The sequence below is a fragment of the Mytilus californianus genome, unplaced genomic scaffold (assembly GCF_021869535.1).
Source record: "Mytilus californianus isolate M0D057914Y unplaced genomic scaffold, xbMytCali1.0.p SCAF_9, whole genome shotgun sequence".
In the NCBI taxonomy this organism is placed as follows: Eukaryota; Metazoa; Mollusca; class Bivalvia; order Mytilida; family Mytilidae; genus Mytilus; species Mytilus californianus.
The window spans coordinates 25,563,594-25,572,106 of NW_026262745.1; positions in this window are offsets into that span (position 1 = coordinate 25,563,594).

Here is an 8,513-nt window from a genome sequence, read left to right on the forward strand (position 1 = left end):
CTAATCAATTAATTAATAAATATCTATAGAAAATTGATTACTAAAACAACAGTATTTGGAAATCGTAAAGAAACACATTTATGATCAACAAACTGGTGATGATTAGGACTTTAACCATTCTCTGAGGGTCGAAACAGGGTGCAACGAATTTGTTCTTATTTAGAAATATTATCTTGTCAACTTTTTCTGGGACAATTCAATTTTTCCACCTTGTTTATGTAACTAACAGTCCTGTTGATGAAAATATTTGCTCTGGCGGTACAGAGATCACCTTGGTAGAATGACTAGGACACAATTAGCTAAAAGTGCAGGCCTTGGAAAGGTGCTCTTGTTCATAGCGCATGAGGGAATTTTAAATGACAATTAAACGCAAACATTCGAAGTGTATTATTATTTTGATTGATACTAGTATTTAATTTCTCGGGAGGCACTCTAAATAAATTCTGTAAGAAGGCAACAACATTCTAATAAAAACAAAAAACGATTAATCGAGTATCATTTTGGTATTCGATACTCGGTACTACCGAGCGATACTCGAGTACTCGTTGACATCCCTAGTATAAACCTTTATATTTCAGAAGGTAGAAGACTTGGATGCTCCATACCTTGTATACAGATACCTTATGTTACAAAGTTTCCATCTGTCATATATGTCTGTTTTGAACCATATTGTCCAACATTGAAAAGGTGTCTTTAATTAAGTTTCTTAAAAAAGAAATTTGACTTATTCATTCATATGGTAATCATTGTTATTGAATTAATTGAATTTAACTCATAAATTAGAACTAAAGTAAAATCATTTTTACATGGTCATTATGGATTTTTGGGTTCGGAGAATGAGCTGTTTGTTCCTTCAAAGGAAGTTAAAAAAATTTTGACAACTACCTATATGGTCAAAATACTTGAATGGTCCAGCCCGATAATAATCAAACGAGTATATACTCATACGGTCAAAATACTTGTATGGTCCTGAGCATGTCCATTGTCTAATATTTGTATGGTCCTGAACATGTCCATTGTCTAATATTTGTATGGTCCTGAACATGTCCATTGTCTAATATTTGTATGGTCCTGAACATGTCCATTGTCTAATATTTGTATGGTCCTGAACATGTCCATTGTCTAATACTTTTATGGTCCTGAACATGTCCATTGTCTAATACTTGTATGGTCCTGAACATAATATTTGTATGGTCCTGAACATGTCCATTGTCTAATACTTGTATGGTCCTGAACATAATATTTGTATGGTCCTGAACATGTCCATTGTCTAATACTTGTATGGTCCTGAACATGTCCATTGTCTAATACTTGTATGGTCCTGAACATGTCCATTGTCTAATACTTGTATGGTCCTGAACATGTCCATTGTCTAATACTTGTATGGTCCTGAACATGTCCATTGTCTAATATTTGTATGGTCCTGAACATGTCCATTGTCTAATATTTGTATGGTCCTGAACATGTCCATTGTCTAATATTTGTATGGTCCTGAACATGTCCATTGCCTAATATTTGTATGGTCCTGAACATGTCCATTGTCTAATACTTGTATGGTCCTGAACATGTCCATTGTCTAATACTTGTATGGTCCTGAACATGTCCATTGTCTAATACTTGTATGGTCCTGAACATGTCCATTGTCTAATATTTGTATGGTCCTGAACATGTCCATTGTCTAATATTTGTATGGTCCTGAACATGTCCATTGTCTAATATTTGTATGGTCCTGAACATGTCCAGTGTCTAATATTTGTATTGTATTCTTGTTTGTTAATTATTACATGTCATCAACCCTTCAGGATTGAAAAAGATTATATAAAAATAAGGAGATGTGGTATAATTGCCAACTGTCCACCAGAGACCAAACGACGAGGATGTAAACAAATATAGGGTACTGTATGGCCCTCAACAATGAACAAAATCCGTACTGTGTAGTTAGATATAAAAGGCCTGGTCTGACAATATTGTAAAACAATTCAAAAGAGAAAAACTATGGCCTGATTGTTAAAATCAATAAATGAAAAACAGACAACAGCCGATAACTCCTGAATTGCAGGTTCATGACTTTGTACAGGCACATAAATAATGTGGCAGGGTTAAACGTGTTTTTGAGCGCTCAGCTCTCCTCTAACCTTAGACGATACCTGGAAGTAATATTATAAGTCTTCCATGAACAGTTGAACAGCACAATATAAGAACAATCTATCAGCTTCAAAGGTCTTTGGTTATAGAACACACATTTTTATGATTTTATATAGAAAAGTGTGGTTAAGTAATACTTTCTTCGAACTCACACCTGTGAGTGAAGAATTTATTCTTTTAAAAGTTATAACGTTTAAGTCCATGTACAAGTACCAGTTTATAAGAGATGGTGCATGTATTTAAAAAAAACAAAACATATCTAGTTAAAAAAGAAAGGCGAAAGATACCAAAAAGGGACATTCAAACTCAGAAGTCAAAAATAAACTGACTGCGCCATGGCAAAAATGAAAAAAGACCAAAGATAATTAACAGTATACAAAACACAAAATAGAAAACTAAAGACTTAGCAACTCAAACACCTCCAAAAACCGGGGGTGATCTCAGGTCACTGAAAGGGTAGACAGATCCTGCTCCACATGTGGCACCCGTTGTGTAAATAAATCTTTCTTCAGTGGTATTGTCCCAGATAACTAAAAAGAACAGCAGACTTGTTGTTGGAAACTATAGACCTGTTAGCATTATGGTTTTTGTATCTAAAATTCTCTCAAATCAGTTTCTTCTCAGTTTGAAAATTATTCAGTCCGGCTTTAGGTCTTGTATTCTACATGTTTAATTCATTTACTTAATCATATAAAAACAAAACCATACTGGTATAATGCTAGATCTTTAAAAAGTGTTTGATACAATTGATCATTCTATTTTATGTAATAAACTATAAACAATGGGTTTAAAATCCTTAGAATGGTTTAAATCATATTTGACAGAGAGAAAGCAGAAAGTAAATGTAAATGATGTTGAATCTAGATTTCAAACAGTTAATTGTGGAGTACCTCAAGGTAGTATTTTGGGTCCACTTTTATTCTTATATTATGTAAATGATATATCTATAGTATTAGTTCAGATTCTAAATTATTATTATATGCTGATGATAGCACAATTTTATTTCGCATAGAAACATGGAGGTTATATCTGTAAAACTTGGAAAGGAACTCCAGTCTTGCGTTCATTGGTTAATTGGTAACAAATTATCCCTGCATTTGGGCAAAACTGAGTGTATTCTAAAAAATTGGTTCAAAACCTAATCTTGCAAAATTTGACAACTTTCAAGTTAGCTGCAATAACCATATTATTCCAGCTCAAAATTGTGTAAAATACTTTAGCCTAAACATAGAGAGAGATTTGTCTAAGGAACAGTCTGTAATATTTTACAAAAAGTGAATGCAAGACTGGTTGATGTCTACCATAAAATACTAGAAAAACTTTATATACTGCTTTAGTACAATGTCATTTTGATTATGCATGTTCAGCTTGGTATTCTTGTTTGTGTTTTGTGTAAACAGTTTTAAAATAAGTTACAAGTATTTCAACCTAAATCTGTAAGATTTATTTTAAATATACGGAAAACAGAACCTCTGTAAATAATAATGTGTTAAATAGTATTGTTTTTTTAATGCAGAAAATAAAGTCCAACAACTACTTTTTTGCTAAATGTAGAAAATAAAGTCAAACAACTAACTTAAAGATTAAACCATGTAAATCAAATATTTCATAACAAAAGCCCTTACTGCATACTAAGATCAAAAATTGTTATAATTATTCAACAAGATCTAGTGAATACCATTTTTTAAAGCACCCATAAAAGGGCAACAGATTTTAACATTTTATTATAATGCTAGGATTGGAACTTGTTGCCAAATTATTTAAAGCGAACACAAATTTTAAATCTAATTTTAGTATGTTTACATATCTGCTATTGTTTTATACAATGTACTATTTTTGCAATGTTACATGCTGATATTTGATCAAATATATCCATTTATTTAAATCTATCTAAACTATATTGTATACAAATCAGTTGGAAAAAGGCTTGAATTCTGTGTCATTTGGTCTCTTGTGGAGAGTTGTCTCATTGGCAATCATACCACATCTTCTTTTTTATATTGACTCTTACATCAAATCAACAATCAGCATACAAAAACAAAACACAAGTTACCGATCTAAGAAAGAGTACTCGCAGTTACTGAAAGCTAGTTTAAAGCCAATAACAACTTTTATAGAAAAACCAAGTTTGTTTTCCAAGACAAACATATCCTGATATGATATTTTATAGTTTGACATGTCAAGATCAATTAGGGTCTGGTTGGGGGTCCTTCAATTCTGTATTCTTTAATTTTTTAAGCCATTTTTATATTAAAGCATCACATTATTCTCTATTCTTTATTTTTTTTTTGGTTCCATTTTTCTGTATCATTGGCCCATTTTTCTCTATTCTGTAAAACCCGTACAGATCCTACATTAATTGAATGATATATTATATAAGGTGAGTCCTCTGGGTCTATCCCAATTCCCTTCCATTAAGAATGATCAAATGATCATGAAAATGGATCTCAACACATTCTTAACCCAAATATTTACTTGTTTTATTGATTATTGCTTGCTTTACGTCCAGTGGCAAATATATTATGCATGTTTAGAACGATTTTTCTTGTTTGATTTGTCAAGAAGAAATGAATTTTAAGTAGGGCGAGTTCTTGCGGGGGTATGGTATATTTTAATGGGGACCTTGTTTGGGAGACTTCGTAACAGCATCCTGCCTGTTACAATCATCACTTGTTATTTTAAAGGTTAATCTCAATTCACTGGATTTTAACACATTGGGAAATTAAGCTTTACTAATTTGAAATGAAGATACCAGTGTATCTTACAAGAAAAATTAATTTGTTAATTTGAATAAAGAGGTAGGGCCTATTTTCCATGCATGTTTTATCTCTCTCACAGGGTCAAAATGCGAAAGATGTTGAAACCTACTATAAATCTTGAATATTGAAGAATTTAAAAAGTACACTAAAGGTTTTACATCAATACATTCATTAAATGTGATTCAGTGCTATAGATAAATATTTTACATTTTTGGTACGATATCGCAAATTTTATTTTTTTTTATTTTTGCGTTGAAAGACAACCATAACCAGTATTAATTTATTGTATCAGAAAAAAAACTAAATATGTCTTTACGAAAATCAAGAATCATCGGGCTATTACATTGCTGCCAGTATTCTGCAAAATTATTGAGTCTATCCTTAAATTAGTCCGAAACGTATATCACTTCAGTGCACTCTACAGAGAGGTTCACACAAAACTCTGCACCTTTAAATGCACAAAAGGCAAGAATATGTGTTAACATTTTCTATTGAAATGAACACTATTGGAGAAAACTAGAGTAGCTTGCTTGGAGGATTTTATGGATGAATACTATAAGCTTACTATTAGAAAAATGACCTACCTGTCGGATGATGACAAGAAAAATTAGCATTAGAATTTCAGTGTCACAGATATGTGTATAACATTCATAGAGCAAGATATAAGATGCTATCTGATTTGAGAAACAGGTATTAAACTATAGGGCTTCTATTAAAGAAAAAAACCTCTTAATTTATTAAATTGATCTTTGAATGTTTTTAATTTTAACTATACCCTATTTTAGATTTTAATATTGAATGTTTTCTTTTAAAATCATGAAATATCTAAATGTAAAATAAAAATTTCATACATTTTAAAAAGATAGGCTGGACAATTTTCTAAAGTTTTACGGTGTACATTTATTTTACATCTAGTAAACTATTAAAATGGGTGATGGAAAGATTACCAAAAACTGACACATTTATATGCTGTATATAGAAAATGTGTTTTAAGAATGTATATATGTTAGTCAAATGCGTTTTGTTTAAATATACTTTTTCACTTTTTTTGTCTTTTGGAAAATGTTGTTTGTGCTGTATTTAGACCCCTCTACCAAGAAATTTGTTTTGCATGCACACTTATAAAAATTGTGGTTTTTATCCAACGCAATCATAGGTTTGAACGTTGTTTTCAATTTAGACTTAATTATATTTTTTCGTTTGGGCTTGTATTATATTTGCCTTCGGGTTTATATGATCCGTTCATCCTTTTTCGACTCTTCAAAATTCAAGAGTCTATCCTAAATTCTATCCTAAATTGAGGTAAATTATATGGCCTTCCAAATACCGTTTCGATTCCTAACATCACTGAAGAGACATTAATTGTCGAAATCCGGACATGGTGTACAAATGTTTGCACCTCATGTTTGCGGTATACCATCTTTTCTGCAAGTTTATTGTATTCTGTTTGGTATTAAATTAATAATAAAGCTCCATTTTGTTACATCTTGTGATCCGTTTCTTTGGCAATCGCCAATGGCAGTCAGCAGGGTTTAAGAACATCCGTTGTTCGACCTGTTAGTCAAATGCGTTTTTTTTAAATATAATTTTTCACTGTTTTGGTCTTTTGGAAAATGTTGTTTGTGCTGCATTTAGACCCCTCTACCAAGAAATTTGTTTTGCATGCACACGTATAAAAATTGCGGTTTTTATCCAACGCAATCATAGATTTGAACGTTGTTTTCAATTTAGACTTATTTTTATATATATATATATATGGCGATGGACTATTCTTTTAACAATATGGTGGATGTAATTTTGCCTATACTTTTAGTGAGTAATCATTGATCTCTTTATAAAAAAGGCGAAGAAAGGGTACACTCCTAATATACAAAATATACTCCTCTTCTGAAGAGTAGTGGGACTGCATCGTAACCATTGGCTAGCGAAGATAACAGATACTATAATGTCTAATACAAGTATTAAAAAAAACATCTGTCAAATTTAGTTTTTTAATCTTTCTGAAATTCTGCCTTGAATTCTGACCAACCAAACAGTAGAGGAATATATCTGCACCGTAAGTCCCCATCGAAATACAAATCAATGAACGGTAAACACGTTATCTCCAAAACCAACTTAAACATCATCAAGCAACACAAAATAAAGACTTTTATCATTAGTTTGAATGTCCGATTAGTGTATTAATGTTAGTTTTATAAATGGAAAGGGAATTGAGATGACTTTATACAACAGATTTATCGAAAGACAATTGTATTTAAAAAGACTATGAGGTAATATTGCATACAGAGTAGAGAACGCACTTACATATAACTGCTAACGTAGAAAAAGTGGTCTTCGTGTTGCCTTATTAGATTTATTCTATTTTTAAGTTTAAAAACTTGCAAGTTTGCACTCGATAAGTTATTGAGAATATGTAAAGGAACATTCCTTTTTAACATCCCGAAAATTTCAGTTTATACAGCTTGGCCTTTTCGCAGCTATCGTCTGGTGTCCAGCATGCTATGTATAGAAACTGGTACTGTCCTGTTGCTGTGGTAGCAAGAGCGTAAGGGTACAGTATACCCAACTCCTTAGTTAAAACACATGTTAAGAAGTTTCCACAATTATCTAAGACATGTAGAACATCATTCAGCGAATTAGCAACAATTATATTATCTTCAGGTGTAGTTATGATTCCTGCTGGTTTAAATGGACATTGTCCGGACCCAACAATTGAACGTCCAGTATGGGTATTTTTTACATCTCCGTCGACTCCTAATACTACTACTCGACATTTAATATCGTCTGTAATGAAAATATTACTGTTTCTTGATGTTGTAATTGCTAGAGGAATTTCAAATATAAGTTCGCTGTTGAGGTCGCGTTCATACACGTTTATATGGTTTCCTTTTGCATCCATGACAATTAAAGCTCTCGTTGCAGAGACAGGAAATCGGAAGTTTCCTTTTTTATATTCATTAAATATTTCTGCATCCACAGCCCCAACAAAAATTTTGTTCTCCTTTGTCACGTGAATAGACCAGGGTAAAAGAGGTTCTACAGAAAAGTTAGTATCGGTCACTTTGCTGGATGCATTTCTGATTTGCTTTAATCTTGGCTCATTGGTGGCTATTAGCAAGTCATTCGACGGAGACAAAGCTGCACCTAAAGTTTGAATATTAAAGCCAATTATTACTTCTAAATTTTTCCCTTCTGGTCTCACCTTTTGAAGTGCCTTAGATGATGGGAATAGCCTTTTCTTTGCTTCGAAAGAACCTATCCACAGAGAATCGTCAAACGTGCTAGACACATGATAAATGTTCTTCAAATTAGTTGAATATTTCTTCACAATGCTAAATTCAAGATTTATTAAATCCTTCTTAAAAGGAGATTCCCCTACATCTCTAACGTCTAAGATCGTGTGTGTTTTAGCGTTCTTCAGTTTCCAATGAATTTTCTCCTTACAATGTTTACACATTAATAAGTCACAATCGACGCATTTAAATTCTAATTTCCGATCTTCTTCACAAAGCTGACATTTTACAGACACTTGTGCTCGAACGATTGATCTCCTTGATGCCATTTCTTGAAATATCGTTCCGTTCTGTTTTAATCCTGTGAAATAAACAG